The sequence below is a fragment of the Trichechus manatus genome, unplaced genomic scaffold, assembly GCF_000243295.1.
Source record: "Trichechus manatus latirostris isolate Lorelei unplaced genomic scaffold, TriManLat1.0 scaffold00232, whole genome shotgun sequence".
Lineage (NCBI taxonomy): Eukaryota > Metazoa > Chordata > Mammalia > Sirenia > Trichechidae > Trichechus > Trichechus manatus.
In genome coordinates this window covers 2,829,794-2,851,851 of record NW_004444168.1, presented here as the reverse complement: position 1 = coordinate 2,851,851, position 22,058 = coordinate 2,829,794, and the positions used below count along the sequence as shown (strand labels likewise).

The window sequence follows — 22,058 nt, the reverse complement described above, 5'->3', positions numbered from 1 at the left end:
AAGCACTTACTGATGAAGATCAAAAACTATAGCCTTCAGTATGGACACACCTCAACATAAAGAAAATAAAAATCCTCACAACTGGATCAATGAACAACATCCTGACAAATGCAGAAAATATTGAAGTCGTCAAGGATTTCATTTTACTTGGATCCACAATCAGCATCCATGGAAACATTGGTCAGGAAATCAAAAGACTTATTACATTGAGCAAATCTGCTGCAAAAAAACCTCTTTAAAGTGTTAAAAAGCAAAGGTGTCACTTTGAGGACTAAGGTGTGCCTGACTTAAGCCACGGCATTTTCCATCACCCCATATGCATGCGAAAGCCGGACAATACATAAGGAAACCCAGAGAAGAATTGGCGCTTTTATGGTGTTGGTGAAGAATATTGAATATACCGTGGACTGCCAGAAGAACAACCAAATCTGTTTTGAAAGAAGTACAGCCAGAATGCTCCTTAGAAGCAAGGATGGTGAGACTTTGTCTCACATACCTTGGACATATTATTAGGAGGGATCAGTCCATGAGGAAGGACATCATGCTTGGTATGGTAGAGCGTCAGCAAAAAAGAGGAAGATCCTCAACGAGATGTATTGACACAGTAGCTGCAACAATGGGCTCAAACATAAAAAATGATTGTGAGGATGGCACAGGACCAGGCAGTGTTTTGTTCCATTTTACATAGGGTCACTACAAGTCAGAACTGACTGGACGGCACCTACCACCACCACCAACAACGTACAAGTACCTTAATGCAGAATAATATTAATTTCTCTTTATATTAAAAAAAAAATTGGGAAAACAATATGGTGAGGATCCCAGTCTGAAAAATTTCTGCCCAGTCTTCTTATATATCCAAATCTTAACTCAAAGATGGTTGTTTAATGAATTAGGAATAAGATTGCAAAGAACTTTATAAAAATACTATCTACAGTAAGTCTTATACTTGCCTTCACATTAATAAAATTGACTAGAAAACAGAGTTTTCCTCAGATTACTTTCAGAAGTCAATAACCTCTAGAATTTCTTAAAAACTCATTTATATGTTCATAAATATATTAGGATCATGATTGTACCTGCCACCATTGATGGAGATCCAGATTACATAGGACCACTGGATGAACCATGAAACCCATAGACAGAATAATTTCAATGAACTGTCAAATCTGGTCTTTGCAATAGAACATTTTTACTACCTGATCTCCAATCTGCTTGGTCTTTACCCCATAGACAAAGGGGTTGAGGAAAGGTGGAAGTAGTAGATAAAGAATGGAGGAAGTGATATGTATATATGATGGGATATGAGAATCAGATCTGTGAGTAAAAAAGGAGAAGAAAGCAAGTAGATAGAATTGGAAGAAGATACATATGTGCAGAATACATGTATTAAATGTCTTAATACGAGCCTTTTTTTGGGCAGGTAGAAAACAGTTATAAATATCTGGATATAGGAGAAGGTGATTAAAATGAAGTCAAATCCACCAACAATAAAAGCCCCAAAGAGACCATAGAATTTATTGATGTAAGCATCTTCATTGGCAAGCTTCACAAGAGCCATGTGTTCACAGTAAGTGTGAGATATTAACTTGGTTCGGTAAAGTTTCAGATGATACTTTATGAGCAATAGGCATGGGCTTACCAGAATGGCAGGCTGCAATGTCATACCAACTCCAAATATGAGTGACTACTTGGCGAGTGAATATGGTAGCATGCTGCAAAACAAAATTTTCTTTGCAATATAAAGATTAGGTACTTTCTAGTAGCCATATGGAAACCTTGGCAGCATAGTAGTCAAGAGATTGGCTGCTAACCAGAAGATCAGCAGTTCAAATCCACCAGGCTCTCCTTGGAAACCCTATGGAGCAGTTCTACTCTGTTCTGTAGGGTCGCTATGAGTCGGAATCGACTCAATGGCAATGGGTTTTTTTTTTTTTTTTTTTTTTGACTAGCCAAATACTAGCAGAGAAATAGAGTTCAGCAGCAGGTCTCATAAGAGTGTGCATAAATGAATACTTATTTTTAAGGTAAGAAAAAATAGGTTGCTTAAGTGATTAATTACCTAGGTCTAAATCCAGCTGATCTATAATTTTGTATGTTTTGTTGTCCTAAGCATTCCCAAATAACTTCTCTACAAATCAGGTCATCACCTTCAATATTAGTCTGGGTTTTTCTCTGACTCCCAAAGACCCTAATTCCTACTAATAAATTTTAAAGCTGAAAAATTTTAGAAAATTTTTTTTGGAAATTTTTTCCTGACATCTGACTACAGACATTTTCATGTACTTTCCTTGCCTGTATGTCTAATCAGGATCACTTTCAGAAATACACAACTTATATTGAGCTAAACCTTCCCCTCATAACAATTCTTCCTTTTCTAATTATATAGCTTCAGATACAAAAACACCATTGACTCAAGTTCCTTGTGATTCTTTTCTCCTTTTTCTTCTCCCAGTAGCAACCTGAAAACTGCCCTTAAACTCTAAATGTTCCAAGGCAGCCTCTCCAAACTGTCATTCCTGCTCCTGAATTATAGTTCCAAGAACTTCAAATCAGAGTCTATCAAAAAGATACTGATACTCTCTACTTTTACGATTTGGATTTTTTTTTCTAATGTCTACTCTCATCAGCTTTAAGTGTGTTTTTACTGCAAGATATATGATTTCACCTACATTGTCCTTGGTACGCATTCCTAACTCTATGCACCTACTCAGAATTGAGAAGGAGCAGTTGGATGTGACTGGTGCAAGAGAAGTTTGCTCTTTGCTGGTCGTAGCTGTGAGAATTTGTGTTTTGTACATTATTTTCCCTGTTGACCAGAATTTCATCAGCTTCTGGCAAGTCCTGAGGGATATTGTTTACTCCCAATTGCAAACAATGATGCTCTGATCAGAGGATCTAGTCACCATTTCTCAGGACTGTCGTCTTGCTCAATTCCCATGGGACCTAATCCTTCTTAGCTTGGCCTGAACCTGGCAGGTTGAAGGACCTTCTCTTAGTCAAATAAAGCAATAATATCTCTCACAGCAACAGATACTGGAATGCATCTTGTTCTCACATGTATGACAGTAAAATGGGCATCAAGGAAAGGAAAGTGCATAGAATGTGGCTTCATTCAGTGCTTGAGCAAATTGCATAGCTTTACCTTATGCTTTTTGAGGAAAAAGAAACATTACAAATAATTGCCTTTCTTTAGGTTTGCTCTCTGCAATCTCAGTTAAAATAAAGGGCTTCCAGAAGGCACTTCAGTGATGCAGGGAAGAAGGTGTGTGTTTGGAAAGGGATAGAGAGGACAAGACAATAGTAAGCCTTGAGAATGACCAGAGAAGAAAGAAAATCAGCTAATCACAGTTGATTTATTTCCTTACTAGAAAGAGAGGGGATGAGGGAGAACAATCCTTCCTACGGAAGGTGGTCATAAACTTTTTCAACAATTTCTTAATCCTAAGAACTTCCATAATCTTAAATATATTTAATTTATAGTTTGTCCTAAGTTCTTTCCTACTCCTTAATATATGTAATATGCAGTTTATATGAAAATACATGTATTTTTTGCCTTTAGTTGTTCATTTTTCAAAGTAATCAGTGAAAAAAACAGGAATTATCCATAATGCCACCACTCAAGGTCAAATATTATTAATTTCTTAGCACACTACCCTTTAGCAGTTTTCACTTGTTACTTATGAAAAATATATTTATGTTAGATGGGTATTTTTTACTTAACATGGTAGTATAATTATTTTTACAATACATGAAAATTATTCAAAATATTTCCATTAATAACAATAAAGACAATTAAAAGAATTCATTTCTGTCCTTCCTAGTTCCCTAATGAGTTTAATATATATATATTTTGCACATTCTATTATTGTTATTTTAGTTTAAAGTAATTCTACAATGATATGCATGTATAGAATGTACTTTTTCATATTACAACTGGGCCTCTATCTTTATGATCCCTTAATTTATTATCTTTGCCTTATCACAGATTCCAACCACTCTTCTTAAACCACAGAATAATCTTAATAAATATTTCCTAAAGGAAGTAGAACACTTTATAGGATATTATTGCTATGGATTGAAATGCACTGCACATACTACGTTAACCTCATTTGTTTACTAAGTATTATAGCAGGGATTTATTCACATACATTTTTTCAAATGTACTATAAAATAAAAGATATGAAAAAAGAACAAAGCATAATACTTGAAAATCCATGTCACCAGCCACATTGTTTGCTGAGAGAAGTATCATCAATATAATTGAATCTCACTGTGTATCCCACACCAATATTGTTTCTAACACCCTTCCAGAGGTAATAAATATCTTACACCTGAAGGTTATTAGAAGCTAGTATAGTGGTTACCCATTGTTTTAGGCTGGATAATCTACAGAAGCAAAATCAGTACATATATATATAGAGAGAGAGACAGAGAGAATGAGAGAGAGAGAGATTTATCTCAAGAAATGGCTTACATGGTTATAAAAACCAAAACCAAACCAATTGCCGTTGAGTTGATTCCCACTCATAGTGACCCTATAGGACAGAGTAGACTTACTTCATACAGTTTTGAAGCAGCACCTGGTGGATTCAAACTGCTGACCTTTTGGCTACCAGTTGAACTTTTAACCACTACTCCACCAGAGTTTCCCACATGGTTATAGATGCTGGAAAACTCCAAGTCCGTGGGTCAGGTGTCAGGCTCTAGGCTTCTCCTGACTCATGTAGCTGCAGAAGCTGACAAACCCAAGATTGACAGGTCAGACAGCAGGCTGCTGGCTCACGCTGTAGAGGCTGATGAATCCAAAGTTTGGCAGGCAATACAGCAGGTCTCTGGCTCAAGTCCCAACAACTGAAGGTAAGATAATGACAAGCCAGATGCAGGATCCAGAAAGAGCAAAAGCCAATGAGCTTTGTCAGAATATCCATGTATATTGGATTCAGGCCACACTTCTGAGGAAACTCCCCTTACAACTGATTGGCTGATCACATCACAGAGGTAATTACATTATATCACAAAATGGTGGATGGCTACATCATTACATAATGGTCAAATTACTTCATTACACGACTGTCAAACTACATGATTACATAACTGCCAAACCACTGAGAATCATAGAGCAGCCAAGTTGACACACAACCTTAACCATCACAGTCCACCCCTTGTCAACTTGTCACCTGTATATGTCTCCTTAAACCAAACACAAATCTCTAAATAAAGACAATTACAAAGTTCTACTTGTGCCTAATAAGAGATATCTAACATGCATACATCCAAAAACACAGTAGCCTCATTTACATCTTATATTTTATAAGTGAAGAATACAAACATATTTGATTCACACACACAAGGAAGGAATACTAATAACAATTACAGTACTTATTTCTGCAACTAATCATGTTGTCAAAACTGGTATTTAGAACTACCTTCTTCCACAGCCCATTCCATATTCCCATTGCCCTCAGCAAGCACCTCAGCTGGTCATGGTTCTTTGCCTGATGGGTGAACCAAACCTTCATTCCTGAAGGGTCTGGGCCGTTAGTAGTCATGTCAGAATTGAGTTGCTGTAGATTTCCATTGACTTTAATCACAGGGCATAATAGTACTAAGAGATGTCTTATGGGATTTCTTGCATTCTGGACATACTCTTCTTTATCTCTATTATGTAATATGAATCCAATTTCCCCTTAGTAATCAAGATAAATCACACTACCCAATAATATAGTAACTCTCTTCTTTGCTTCTTGATCCAGAAGCATGAGGAGCCCAAAGTCGCTAGGTGACATTCTTAACTTCCCCTTCAATGGTACTAGTGTTGTGTCTCCTGGTGAGAGTACTCCTCCCTTTGGAAAGAAGACCTCTATACCTGAAGAGCATAGGGTCACAGTGATAAAAAGCAAAAATTGTTTGAGTGGTTCACTAGGCGTAATAATGAGTAGTTCCACTCCCATTTCCATCCCTTGATTCCTAGACCCATGAATCCTGGCTCTGGAAGAAAAAACATCTCTATTGGACACTGGTTTAGAGCATATATAGCCTCCTGTAGAACATTTTCCCAACCCTGCAAGGTACAGCCACCTGGATGGTGCCACAGTTGTGCCTTTTAAGGCCATTCAATCATTCTACAAGTCAGCTGCTTCAGGCTGATGGGGAACATGGTAAGACCTGTGAATTCCATGGGGCCCATTTCTGCACTTAATTTGTTGTGAAGTGAGTCATTTGATTCAAGACAACACTGTATGAGGTATCATGATGGTGGCTAAGGCATTCTGTAAGTCCACGGACGTTAGTTTTGGCAGAAGCATTGCGTGCAGGGAAAGCAAATTCATATTCAGATTAAATGTCTATTACAGTAACAAAAACAAAAAACTGCTCTTTCCATGATGGAAGTGGTCCAGTGTAATCAACCTGCCACCAGCTTGCTGGCTGATCACCTTGAGGAATGGTGCCATATCGGGGACTCAGTGTTGGTCTCTGCTGCTGGAAGATAGGGCACACAGCAGTGGCTGTAACCAAGTCAGCCTTGGTGAGTAGAAGTCCATGCTGCTGAGCCCATGCGTAACCTCTGTTCTTGCCACTATGTCCACTTTGTTCATAAGCCCATTGGGGAATGACCAGAGTGGCAGGGGAAAGAGAGTAACTGGTTTCCACAGAACGCGTCATCCTATCCACTTGATGATTAAAATCTTCCTCTTCCGAGGTTCACCCTTGGTGATCACTCACATGAGACACAAATATCTTCACTTCTCTGGGCCATTAAAAGAGGTCTATCCACATACCTCTTCCCCATACCTCCTTGTCTCCAATTTTCTAATCATGTTCCTTCGAAGTCCTGACCATCCACCCAAGCTATTGGCCACAGACAATGAGTCAAGATACAATTGCACATCTGCCATTTCTCCTTCCAAGCAAAGTAAGCAACCAGGTGCACTGCTCAAATTTCTGCCCATTGGGAGGATTTCTCTTCACCATTGTCCTTCAGGGAGGTCCTAGAAAGAGGCTGTAGTGCTCCTGCTGTCCACTTTCAAGTGACGCCTGCATATCCTGCAGAACCATCTGTAAACCAGGCACGAGTTTTCTCTTCCTCAGTCAACTGATTATAAGGAACTCCTCATGAGGACATAGGTGCAGACTGGGAGATAATATGACAGGAGTGGAGGCCATGCTTACTTGGGCTACTTCCTGATGCAGCTTACCTGTGCCTTCAGGTCCTGCTTGGGCACAATGTCATACTTACCACTTACATTTAGTGATGGAGTGCCACTGTGCACGTCCAACTTTATGGCTGTCTAGGTGAGACAACATTCAGTTCATGGTGGGCAGCTCAGGCCACTTGGTGTCTTGGTGGCCCATGGTTAAGCATTTAGTTTTAAGGCCTAGTAATAAGCCAAAAACTGTTTCTCAAAAGGAGAGTAGTTATCTTCAGAGGATGGCAGGGCTTTGCTCCAAAATTCTAAGAGTCTGTGCTGTGATTCATCAACAGGGACCTGCCAAAGACTCTCAACAGCATCTCTATCTGCCACTGACACTTCAAGCACCATTGGATCAGCCAGATCATACGGCGTAAGTGACAGAGCAGCTTGCATGGCAGCCTGAACCTGTTGCAGAGCTTCTCTTGTTCTGAGACTCACTCAAAACAAGCAGCTTTTTGAGTCATTTGATAAATAAGCCAGAGTAAACACCAAAATGAGGGATACATTGCCTCCAAAATTGAAAGAGGCCCACCAGACATTGTGCCATCTTTTTAGTTGTGGGATGGGCGAAATGCAATAACTTATCCTTCACTTTATAAAGCGTATTTTGACATGCCCCACACCACTGGGCCCCTAGAAATTTCACTGAGGTTGAAGGTGCCTGAATTTTTGTCAGCTTAATTTCTCACCCTCTAGCACACAAATGTTTTACCAATAAGTCCAGAGTCATTGACATTTCTTCCTTCCTATGTCCAATCAGAAACTCCTGTTACTACTGATTGGTTGATCACATCAGATCACATCATGGAGGTGATTAGATTATATCACGAAAATGGAGGATAACTACATCATTACATAGCTGCCCAATTACATCATTACACAACTGCCAAACCACTGAGAATCATGGCCCAGCCAAGGTGACACACAACCTTAACCATCACACCCATGGTGGGTGGAAAGGAGAACGTGAAGGAGAATTTCTGGGTTGCTAGTAATGTTCTCTTTCTGATCTGGATGCTTTTTTTTTCTTTTTTTTTCAATCTAGGTCTGCCCATCATGTGAACATTCATCTAAGTGTGAATGTGTGTGTTTACAATTGGTATATTTATCAAGGCATAAATGTGTATGTTTATGACTGATATATTTTTCTAATGGTGTGTTATATATTACAATTAAAAGTTCAAAAATAATAGATAAGGTGAAGAAATAAAAATCCAATATTTAGATGGTAGATTACATCTTAATATACCAGTAAATATCTAAGATGTAAGTAAACTGAATTAAAAGACAAAAAATTCAGAATGTGCAACATACACCAGCCACACATTATGTTATTTCAAAGAAAAGTACATATAACTGAAAGATACAGAAGAACTGAAGTTAAAAAAAAAAAGGAAGAACATGCAAACATGAAACAAAAAACAGCTGGTGTAGCTGAATTAACATACAACAAAGTAGAATAGAAAGTAAGAAATAAATTTCTAGAAATCAAGAGGGTATTTCCTAATGGCAAACGTCTCAGTTTGCTAAGGAAAAAAAAAACTAAAAATTGTTGCACTTATTAACATAGTCTCAAAATATGTTAAGCCAAAATTGAAAGTCATCGTATGAATTATTAGACAAATCTGCAATCACCATTGACAATAGTTATATACCTCTTACAGGAATTCGTCAGGGAGCAAGCAAAAAGTCAGTAGGTATATAGGCAATTTGAACATTATGATTGTAAAAATTAACATAATTGAAATATATGAATACTTCATCTGAAATTTCAGAATTTATGTTCTTTTTGATTTTACAAAAAGGTAACCGCATGATTGGTGATACATCAAATCTCCACAAATCTCTAAGAACTGATAGCATAACGAGTATATTCTCTGACCACAAATAATTAATGTAGAGATCAGTAACATATTGAGAGCCTGTTTTGAGGAGCCAGTCCTTTGGACAAACCAGGTGGCCATGATTGTCTCCATTCTTCTCCCTGCTGGCAACTTAAGGACTCAGAACAAACCACTCGTCCAACCCCTACTGAGGCCTGGTGTTTTTTAGCTAAATACCCACCCCCTCCTCAGGAAATCAGACGGGCATGATGCAGTAGGATGTTTGTTAGCAGGGTTAAAAAGATACAATTAGTCACTTAGACTCAGGTATGATATAGCTGGGAAAGGAAGTTTTCTTTGACTCCTCAGCTATGGTGCTAATGGACAGCATGCCTAGTATAAGCTTACAGCATACCTAAGCAGGTAAGTGGACCGACCTGGCCAGGGGGAGGCCAGCAGTAGGTAGGCTCCCATTTAATTCTGTCACGCATGATACAAAATGTCATGTACATGTAAGAGTCGTTGTCTCTGCCTGGACAGCTTTTGAGCCAGGAGGAATAGCTCTGTTATGGAACATTTCTGGTTGTATGATGTTTGCATGGCTTTTTAAGTAATAAAAGCCACTTTCCATGTGCTAACGTGTTCAGGCTCTGATCAGAAGGATGTGATGTTTATGGAGCAATCCATGTTAGTTATTGGTGCGCTTTTTCTAATGGCCTCCTGGCTATCTAGAAATCTGGTACAATCTGTGAGCACACACAGATTTGGCATGTTGTCTTAAACCTGTCAATCCCCATAACTTCTGAAGATTTATAAATATATAAACTGCAATAGAAATTTGAAAAGATTTTGTGTTGGCTGGAAATGAAAAAGCACTGTTAAACAAACAAACAACTTGTTGAATGAAGTTAACTCTAGGCTCAAAGAAGTATTTATAGACATAAATGGGTGTATGATAAAGGGAAAAAAAATAAAAAATCTGAGGAAACAATTCCAGAAGTAATAAAAAGAGCATTTAATTAAACATAAAGACAACATGATGATAGAAGAAAGAAAGATAAGAGCAAAAATTAATGATATTGGAAACATAAAAGATGATCGAGCAATGTACCTCAAAGCTGCTTCTTTGGAAAAAATGAAAAAATTTATAAGCTTCTGGCAATAACATCAGAGAAAAGTGAGAGAGAGAATAACCAACACCAGATATGGAAAACGGATCATTATTGGGATATACAGGTACTACAAATATTGAAGAGAATATTATTAATAATATTACTACAGAAAATTTGATCCTTTAGATGAAATTAACAAATGCCATGAAAAGAATATGATATCAGAATACTTCTACAGTTAGTATATATATTGAATCCATAAATAAAAAATTCAGGATCAGATGTTTTCACCAACAAATATTCCAATGTAAAAAATAATAAACATAATAAAATTATAAAGCCTAATTGATGAAAAATCTTTCAGATAATATAAAAACAGAAGACACACTTTGACTCATTTTCTGAGGATTACATAACCTTGAAAATAGAATCCACTAAGGATAATTTAGAAAGAATTTAATTTGAATCATGATCAGAGAAGTAAGTCTGCAATGTTAGTTAAACATCTGGAAGTTTTTCAAATTATTTCATCACATTAATGGAATGTAATATTTATATTATATATAACAGTTCAAAATGAAAATAGTACAGCTATTTGTCAAGATGAGAAAGGCTAAATAAATTGAGGAATATACACAATATGAAATATTCACTAGTATTGAAAATATAGATGCTACTATCCATTACAGTCTTCTGTTCAGAACTGAACAGAGGATTGCAAAGCGTGGCTTGAGAAGACAAGGTAAAGTATTATAATGAAATGTGCAAAGACTTGGAGTTAGAAAACCAAAAGGGAATTTCTCAAGCTGAAAGAACTGAAGAAAAGAATTCAAGCCTCGAGGGTCTTAAAAGCCTGTGAGTGGCCATCTAAGATATTCCACTGCTCTCATCCCTTCGGGAGCAAGGGAGAATGAAGAGAATAGGGTACAAGGAAAATATTAGTCCAAAGGACTAATGGACCACAGCTACCAAGGCCTCCACCAGACTGAGTTCAGTACAGCTAGATGGTGCCTGGCTACCACCACTGACTGCTCTGACCAGGATCACAACAGAGGGTTCTGGACAGAGCTGGAGAAGAATGTAGAACAAAATTCTAACTCACAAAAAAAAGACCAGATTTACTGGCCTAAAGGAGACTGGAGAAACCCCGAGAGTATGGCCCCCAGACACCCTTTTAGCTCAGTGGTGAAGTTATCTCTGAGGTTCACCATTCGGCCTGGGAGTGGACAGCCCCGTAAAACCAAATGGGACTAATGAGGTACAGTAGTCCAGTGACAAGGGCCAGAAGGCAGAAGGGGACAAGGAAGCTGGTGATAGGGAACCCAAAGTCAAGTAAGGATATTGTTGATGTGTTGTGAGATTGTTAACCATTGTCATAGGGCAACATGTGTAGTAACTGTTAAATGAGAAACTATTTTGTTCCATAAGCCTTCATCTTAAGTGAGAATAGCAGCACAACTGGAAGAGCGTAGTCAATGTCACTGAACTGTGCATGTAGAAATTTTTGAAATGGTGTATCTTTGGCTATGTGTATTTTCACCAAAAAATGGTTGAGAAGTTAGAGGGTTGACATGTGGGTTTGTTAACCAATGTCATAAAACAATATGTGTACTACTGTTTCATGAGAAACTATTTGTTCTGTAAGCCTTCACCTCAAGTACAATTAAAAAAAAAAGAAAACAAAAAGAAAAAAAATTCAAGTCTCGAGTTGTAATATCGCAGGATTCTATCAGCAAATTGGAGCCCTGGAGACGTAGTGGTTAAGAACTTGGCTGTTAACCAAAAGGTCAGCAGTTCAAATCCACCGGACTCTCCTTGGAACCCTAGGGGGCAGTTCTACTCTGTCTTATAGGTTCACTATGAGTTAGAATCAACTCGATCAAATTGACTTGATGGCAATGGGTTTGGTTTTTGGATGGGCAAATTATTAAGCGATGCAGAAAACATCAAAGAAAGATGGCCAATCACTGTACCAAAAAGAATTGGTTAATGTTCATCCATTTCAGGAGGTAGCATATGATCAAGAACTGATGGTATTGAAGGATGCATTCCAAGCCACACTGAAGGCACTGGTGAAAAACAAGGCTGCAGAAATTGACAGAATTCCAAACGAGATGTTTCAACAAACACATGCAACGCTGGAAGCACTTACTTGTCTATGCCAAGAAATTTGGAAGACAGTTACCTGGCTAACCTACAGGAAGAGATCGCATTTATGCCCATTCCAAAGAAAGATAACTCAGCAGAATGCAGAAATTCTCGAATAATATCATTAATATCACACACAAGTAAAATTTTTCGGAAGATCATTAAAAAATGGTTACTGCAGTACATCAACAGAGAATTGCCAGAAATTCAAGCCAGATTCAGAAGAGGATGTGGAACAAGGGCTATCATTGCTGAAGTTAGATGGATCTTGGCTAAAAGCAGAGAATAACAGAAAGATGTTTACCTGTATTTTACTGACTATGCAAAGGCATTTAACTGTGTGGATCATAACAAACTATGGATAACATTATGAAGAATGATAATTTCAGAACACTTAACTGTGGTCATGAGGAACCTGTACATAGACCAAGAAGTGATGATTTAAACAGAACAAGGGGTACTACATGGTTTAAAATCAAGGTGTGTATCAGGGTTGTATCCTTTCACCATACTTATTTAATCTGCATGCTGAGCAAATAATCCAAGAAATTGGAATATGTGAAGAAGAACACAGTATCAGGATTGGAGAAAGATTCATTAACAAACTACTATATGCAGACGACACAGTCTTGCTTGCTGAAAGTGAAGAGGACTTGAAGCATTTACTGATGAAGATCAAAAGCTACAGCCTGAAGTGTAGCTTACACCTTAACATAAAGAAAACAAAAATCCTCACAACTGGTCCAATAAGCAACATCATGATAAACAGAGAAAATATTGAAGTTGTCAAGGATTTCGATTTTACTTGGACCCACAATCAAAACCCACGGAAGCAGCAGTCAGAAAATCAAAAGACGCATTGCATTGTGTAAATCTCCTGCCAAAGACCTCTTTAAAGTGTTAAAAAGCAAACATATCACTTTGAGGACTAAGGTGCTCCAGACCTAAGCAATGGTATTTTCAATTGCCTCATTTGCATGGGAAAGCTGGACAATGAATACGGAAGACCAAAGAAGAATTGACACCTTTGAATTATGGTGTTGGGGAAGAATATTGAATATACTATGGACTTCCAAAAGAACCAACAAATCCGTCTTGGAAGAAATACAGCCAGAATCTCCTTAGAAGCAAGGATGGGAAAACGTCATCTCACACACTTTGGACATGTTATCAGGAGGGAACAGTCCCTGGAGAAAGACATCATGCTTGGTAAAGTAGAGTGTCAGCAAACAAGAGGAAGACCCTCAATGAAATGGACTGACACAGTGGCTGCAACAATGGGCTCAAACATATCAATGATTGTGAGGATGGCACACGACAGTGCAGGGGGCAGTGTTTAGTTCTGTTGTACATGGGATTTCTATGAGTAGGAACCGACCTGACGGTGCTTAACTACAACAACAACATCCACAACAAAGGAGCCCTGGTGGTGCAATGATAAAATTCTCTACTGCTAACTGAAAGGTTAGTGGTTCAAAGCCACACAATGGCTCCTTGGAAGAAAGACCTGACAATATGCTTTCATAAAGATTACAGCCAAGAACACTTTATGGGGAAGTTCTACTGTCAAATGAGGTCACTATGAGTCAGAATCAAATTGATGGTACCCATCAACTACAATAACACTATCCAGTATCCACAAAGATTTATCCACGCATGGGTAAATCTCACACATCTAATATTACACAAAATAATCCAGAAGAAAAGCATATACTTTTTGATTCCACCTAAATAAAAATCAAACAAGGCATAACTATGTTTTGGGGTCGTGAGAAAACAAAGCAATTATTTTGAGAAGGAAGCCAAGTGCAGTGAGGATATGAAGCTTATAATGCTCTATTTCCAGACCTAGTTACATGAGCTAACCACTTTATTGAACATATGTATGTGTACTTTTTGTATATGCTTTTAATCAACAATAAAAAAACCCACTGCCGTCAAGTTGATTGCAACTCATAACAGTTCTATAACAGAGAGTAGAACTTCCCCATAGGGTTTCCAAGGAGCAGCTGGTAGATTTGAACTTCCAACCTTTTGGTTAGCAGCTGAGCTCTTAACCACTATGTCACCAGGGCTCCTTAATCAACGGTAACAGCAACAAAAATAGTAGAAGATAAAGTTAAAAATAAAGTGGGTGATTTTTTTTTTCTATTCATCTCGGTATATATTGAAAGAGTTCAAAATATAATTTAAAATGCACCTGGTATCATAGTTTAAAATAAAAATGAAAAACTATTTTAAATGTAATATTACTTGAATTGGAAGTAATCGGCTCACCTTATTGGACCCAGTATGTGCCTCAAACAACCCAGCCCAGTCCCTCTTGTTCAGGTGAACCTGCCCTGCTACACCATAACTGAGCTACTGGACTTGCCCATTGGAAAAGAAGGTGAAAAATATTGTGTCCAGAGATGAGCAAACAACAAAGAATGCACAGCCGGACTGCTCAGACTTAACCAAGTAAAACAAAAAACAGGATGAAACAAATCTACAATCAATAAAAGAAGAAAACAACTATTGAATGTCCTGAAAACAGCAGACGATATCAAAACATAAAAAAAATGGACAGGATGTTTCCAAAAGGCATTCAAAATAAATAACAGGTGACTTCCCAGTAGAAGAAAAGTCACTAGAACTACCTGATAGGGAATTCAAATCTCTAATATTCAGAGCTATCCAAGAGATGAAGCAAAAAGCAGACAAAAATGAGGAAAAAAATAGAAAAATTCAAAGAAAAGACAAATTCATGGAAAATACAGACAAAAAATGGAAGAATTCAGGAAAATAACACGAACAAAATGTCAAAATAAATTCACAAGTAAAAATCATACAATAACAGCAATTAGAAATCCAAAAAATAAACAAGATTTCAGAAATGGACAGTGTCATAGAAGGGCTGAGGAATAGGTTTGAAAAAATGGAAGACAGGATCAGCGAAATGGAAGATAAAAACTTGGACACAACTTTGAGGAAAAATCAGAAAAAAGAACAAAGAAAAATGAAGAAACCTTGAGAATTATGTGGGATACAATCAAAAGCAAAAATTGGTGAGTGATCAGAGTTCCAGAATAGGGGGAGAAAATGGAAAAAACAGAGAGGATCACAGAAGAATTGCCAGCAGAAAATTTCCTAATATCATGAAAGATGACACGTTGACCATCTAAGAAGCTCAAAGAATCCCATATAGGATAGACCCCAAAAGAAAATCACCAAGGCACATCATAATCACACTTGCTAAAACCAAAAACAAAGAAAGAATCCTTACAGCAGCTTGAGAAAAATGAAAAGTCACATACAGAGGGGAAATAATAAGACTAAGCTTTGATTACTAGGAAGAAACCAGGCAGAAAAGAAGGTAATGGGATGACATAAATAAATCCTTGAAAGAAAAAAATTGCCAACTACAAATAATATGTCCTGCAAGACTGTCATTCAAATATGATAGTGAAACTAGGTCATTTCCAGATAAACAGAAATTAAGGGAATATTTAAAAGCCAAACCAAATTTACAAGCATTATTAAAGGGACTCCTCTGATCTGAGAACAAACAACATCAGACAACAGCCTAAATCTAGGACACCAGATGGCACCAGCCAGATACCAAGCTAGGAAATGAACTCTCAAGGACTATTCAAAACCAAAAGATTTACAACAGGGAACCGGAGGGGTTAATCTTCAAATGACAACAACAACAACAATAAAAGAGGGAATAAATGGTGTAGGTATAGAACTTTCTAATGGAGAGGAAGGCAAGGCAATACCAAGTAATTATAGACTGGTTCAAAGGTAGGAAGATAAGAGTAAATTTCAAGCTAAACACAAAGAAAATTAACAAACCTACTCATCAAAATAGAGAAGAAAATCATAAAATCTCAGTAAAAAGAAAATCTACAAAAACAAAAGAAATGAAAAAACTCCACAAACAAAAGGAATTCAGCACAGGAGAGTAAAAGGAACAAAGAAATCATCAGCACCACAAAAACAAAGCACTACAAAATGACAAAAATAAACTCAAACCTACCAATAATAACACTGAATGTAAATGGCCTAAATGCACCCATAGACAGAGGGTGACAGACTAGATTAAAAAAACAAAACAAAACAAAAATGGGATCCATCAATATGCTGTCTACAAGAGACACACCTTAGAAACAAAGACATAAATTTCTTAAAAATCAAAAAATGGAAAAATATGTATTAAGCAAATAGCCACCAAAAAAGAGCAGGAGTGGTAATACTAATCTCAGATAAAATAGACTTTAAAACAAAATCCAACATAAAAGACAAAGAAGGGCACTATATCATGATTAAAGGGATGATCTGACATGAAGACATAACTATAATAAATACCTATGCACAAAATGACAGGGCTCCAAAATACAAAAAACAAACTTTAACAGCACTGAAAAGAGAAACTGACAGTTCCACTATAATAGTAGGAGACTTGAACATATCACTCTTGGTAAAGGACAGAACATCTAGAAAGAAACTCAGCAAATATACAGAAGGTCTAAATGTCACAATCAGCCAACTTGAACTCATAAACATATGTAGAACTCTCCACCCAACAGCTGCAAGTGCATATTCTTTTCCAATGCACATGGAACGTTCTCCAGAATAGACCACATCTTAGCTCACAAAGAAACCCTCAACAAAATCCAAAACATTGAGATAATACAAAGTATCTCTTCTAATTACAATGCTGTCAATGTAGAAATTAACAACAGGAAGATCAAGGAAAAAAATATCAGTTACATGGAAACTAAATAACACCCTGCTTAAAAACCACTGGGTAATAGAAGAAATCAAAGATGGAATCAAAAAATTCCTAGCATCAAATGAGAATGAAAACACATCATACCAACACCTTTGGGATACAGCAAAGGTAGTGCTCAGAGGTCAATTTATAGCAATAGAGGTACACATCAAAAAGAAAGAGGAGACAAAATCAAAACATTAGCTATATAACTCAAACAAATAGAGAGAACAGCAAAAGCAGCCTAAAGCCACCAGAAAAAGGAAATAATAAAGATCAGAGCAGAAATAAATGAAATAGACAATAGAAAGAATCAGCAAAATCAAAAGTTGGTTCTTTGAAAGGATCAACAAAATCGACAAACCACTAGTCAAATTGACAAAAGAAAAACAGGAGAGGATGCAAATAACCCAAATAATAAATGAAATGAGGGATATTACAACAGACCCAAATGAAATAAAAAAGATCATAACAGAGTATTATGAAAAACTGTACTCCAGAAACACAGTATCTACCCAAACTATCACAAATTGAAGTTGAAAATCTGAACAGATCCTTAACAAGAGAAGAAATTGAAAAAGTAATTTAAAAAAACTCCAAAACTCCCCCCCCCCCAAAAAAAAACTCTAGCCCAGATGACTTCACTGGAGAATTCGACCAAACATTCAGAGAAGAGCTTACATAATCCTGCTCAAACTATTTCAGAACATAGAAAAATGAAGGAATACTTTCAAATTCATTCTATGAAGCCAGTGTAACCCTGATACAAAGACCAGGCAAAGATACCAAAGAAAGAAAATTGCAGACCAATATCTCTCATGAATATAGATGCAAATATTCTCAAGAGAATACTAGCCAATAGAATTCAGCATCATATCAAAAAAAGATGGCAGAGTAGTCAGACGCTTCCTGTGGTCCCTCTAACAGCAAAGACCTGAAAAAAAACAAGTAAATCAATTGTATATAACAATCTAGGAGCCTTGAACATCAAAGGCAAAGTTGAGGAATAGAAATGAGTGGCAAGGGGAGGGAGAGATGGTTCAGAAGCAGCGAGTAGTTGCCAGACCTGACCCAGCAGGAGCCTGAGCCCTTCAGGCTGGATCAGCTCCTGTGTGTGGTGAAGCAAGCAGTGGCGGTTGGGAGTCGTTTTCTACATCGGGAGAGGCCCAGTGGCAGAGAGTCTACTCAGCCATCCAGAACCAGTAAAAAGCAGTACTCAAGCGGCTAAAGATAAGTACTTGCATCTGGCCTTCCGTGGGGATTAAAAAAAGAAACCCTTTGGGGAAAATCTTTCTTCTGTTTACCTACCCCCTCCCAGCTCTGCACTAGGTGGCAGGCCAGCTTCAGTGATTGCATGGGCCAGAAGTAGGACCTGACATGTGCCCTGAGCCATTCTCCCTGCCTTGGAGTGGGAACAAATTAACAAACAGGGGAAACAATAAACTGCTGGCTTCCTTAATCCATGAACTCAGGGTTGGCACAGCTCATTTGCCTAGGCAGAAGCATAAGGGGTCCACAGACTCTGAATGGCTTTCACCCCTGCATAGATTTGTGTGGACCCATTTCAAAAGCACAAGCCCTCATTACCACAATACAACAGGGTATATACCTGAAGTCTAATTTCAACAGTTTAAGCTGTGAACTAGCAGGTTTGTGACATCTGACACTACTCTGTTCATTAAGCAGTTTCCGCACCTGCCCACATCAAGGGCCTGAGGACTGGTCGCTCCACCCATGCTACCTAGCCACCCTGGACGTGAGTCCAAGAGTAAGTGGTGCCCTCCGGTCATAACAGCCAACAGCATTGAGTGCTCATAGTCTGGCTGCATAATCCACCTACCTACTCACTCTAGGGAACAGGGACATTCTTTTCTTCCAGACACTCAGAGACAGCAGTCAGCCCCCTGCCTTACTCAGCGCGTGACCCCCTACTGCAGCCAGATACCTGTGCCTACACCACTCACCCATGCCTGTCTTGGATTGTAGGTGAGAGCCTGCAGCACACACTTGGTGACTGACTACATGGACACCTGAGCTGAATCCATACAGGAGAAGTTAACAGACTCCTCAGCTCACAAACTTAGTAACAGATCTAAATACCTGGTGACAGGATGTTAGAGTTTCAAATGTGCCAATAATCAAACCAGCTCACACGAGCAGCCTATTTGGGCATATAAAATAAAACAAAACAAGAAGGTAGGACACAGTAAGCAAATATAAAATAAATAAATTATAATAATTTATTGATGGCTTAGAGACAACAGTCAATATCAAATCACATAAAGAGACAGACCATGATGGTTTCAGAAAGCTCTCAAAAAAAAAAAAAGGATCAATAAATTTTCCAGAAGAAGAGAATTTCTTGGAATTACCAGAGGCAGAATACAAGATTAATATACAGAACTCTTTAAGAGATTAGGAAGGATATCCGTCAAAATGCAGGAAAACCAAAGAACACACAAACAAAGCAGTAGAGGAAGGTTATTCAAGAGCATAATGAACAGTTTAATAGGCTGTAAGAATCCACAGAGAGATAGCAATCAGAAATCCATAAGATCAACAATAAAATTACAGAATTAGACAACTTAATAGGAAGTCATAGGAGCAGAATTGAAGCAGTAGAAGTCAGAAGTAGTGAGACTGAAGATAAAGCACTTGACACCAAATTATTTGGAGAAAAATCAGATACAAGAATTTTTAAAAAAATGAAGAAACTCTAAGAATTATATGGCACTCTATCAAGAGAAATAACCTACAAGTGATTGGAGTACCAGAACGGAGGAGGGTGGGGAATACAGAGATAATTCTCGAAGATTTGTTGACAGAAAACTTCCCTGAGATCGTGAAATATGAGAAGATATCTATCCAAGATGCTTATCGAACCCCACATAAGGTATATCCCAAAGGAAGGTCACCAAGACATACTATAATGAAACTTGCCAAAACCAAAGTTAAAGAGAGAAATTTAAGAAAAGCTAGGGATAAACAGAAGTCATCTACAAAGGAGAGTCAATAAGAATAAGCTCAGACTACTCAGCAGAAACCATGCAAGCAAGAAGGCAATGGGATGACACATACAAAGCCTTGAAGGAAAAAAATTGTCAGCCAAGAATTATATACCCAGGAAAAATGTCTCTCAAATATGATGGCGAAGTTAGGGCATTTCCAGATAAACAGAAGTTTAGGGAATTTGCACAAACCAAACCAAAATTACAAGAAATACTAAAGGCAGTCCTCCAGTGAGAAAAGAAGTAACATTAGATAAAAACCCAAGGCTAGAACACAGGATGGAGCAACCAGATATCAACTCCGATAAGGAAGTCACAAAAATAAATAAAAGTTAAAACACTGAAAATAGAGAAACAGAGATGTCAATATGTAAAAGATGACAACATTAAAACAAAAAAGAGGGACTAAAAAATATGGACATTGATTTTTCATATGGAGAGGATGTCAGGGCAATATAAAGAAATAAAAGACTGGTTTAAACTTAGGAAAATCAGGGTAAATATTAAGGTAATCGCAAAAGAAATTAACAGTCCTACCCAACAAAATAAAAAAAACAAGAAAAATATAAAGACTCAACAAATACATAATCAAAACCATGAAAAAGATTAAAATAAAATACATAAAGAGAAACAACTTAGCACAGAAAATTAAATGGAACAAAGAAACAGTCAACAACACACACATAAAGACATCAAAATGACAGCATTAAACTCTTACTTATCAATAATTACTCTGAATGTAAATGGACTAAATGCACTAATAAAGAGACAGAGAATGGCAGAATGGATTAAAAAAACACGATCTGTTTATATGCTGCTTACAAGAGACACATCTTAGACTTAAAGACACAAACAAACTAAAACTCAAAGGATGGAAAAAGATATCAAGCAAACCTTGATATATTCAAAAAACAGCAGGAGTGGCAATAATAATCTCTAAAAAAATAGACTTTGAAGTAAAATACACCACAAAGAATAAGGAACAACACTATATAATGATTAAAGGATCAGTACACCAGGAAGATATAAGTATAATAAATATTTACGCACCCAATGACAGGGCTCCAAAATACATAAAACAAACTCTAACAGTATTGAAAAGGGAGATAGACAGCTCCACAATAGTAGCAGGAGACTTCAACACACCACTTTCGGTGAAGGACAGACCATCCAGAAAGAAGCTCAACAAAGACATGGAAGATGTAAATGCTACAATCAACCAGCTTGATATCATAGACATATACAAAACACTCCACCCAATGGCAGCTAAGTATACTTTCTTTTCCAATGTACATGGAACATTCTCCAGAATAAACCACATATTAGACCATGAAAGAAGCCTTAACATAAGCCAAAGCATTCAAATATTGCAAAGCATCATTTCTGACCATAAAGCCATACAAGTAGAAATCAAGAAAAAGCAAGGAAGGGGAAAAAAAAAAATCAAACACATGGGAACTGAACAGTACCTTGCTCAAAAGCTACTAGGTTATAGAAGAAATTAAGGATGGAATAAAGAAATTCAGAGAATCAAATGATAATGAAAACACATCCTACCAGAACCTTTGGGACAAAGCAAAAGCAGTGCTCAGAGGTCAGTTTATAGCAATAAATGCACACATCCAAAAAGAAGAAAGGGCCAAAATCAAAACATTAACCCTACAACTTGAACGGGTAGAAAGAGAGTAATAAAAGAAGCCCTCGGGTGACAGAAGAAAGGAAATAATAAGAATTAGTGCAGAATTTAATGAAATAGAGAATAGAAAAAACAATTGAAAAAGTTAACAAAACCAAAAGCTGGTTCTTTGGAAAGATCAATAAAACTGATAAACCATTGGCCAAACAGACAAAAGAAAAACAGGAGAGGAAGCAAATAACCTGTATAAGAAATGAGATGGGTGATATCACAACAGACCCAAATGAAATTAAAAGAATCATAACAGAATACTATGAAAAACTGTACTCTAACAAATTTGAAAACCTAGAGGAAATGGACAAATTTCTAGAAACTCACT

At 37.3% G+C, this 22,058-nt stretch overlaps 2 pseudogenes; one reads left to right on the top strand and one right to left on the bottom strand.

Annotated features, from left to right (window-relative positions):
- The window catches only part of LOC105756910 (olfactory receptor 51V1-like), a 108,495-nt pseudogene that overhangs the window by 7,097 nt on the left and 79,340 nt on the right, over positions 1 to 22,058 (top strand).
- On the bottom strand, positions 1,164 to 2,690 carry LOC101352943 (olfactory receptor 52A5-like; annotated as a pseudogene).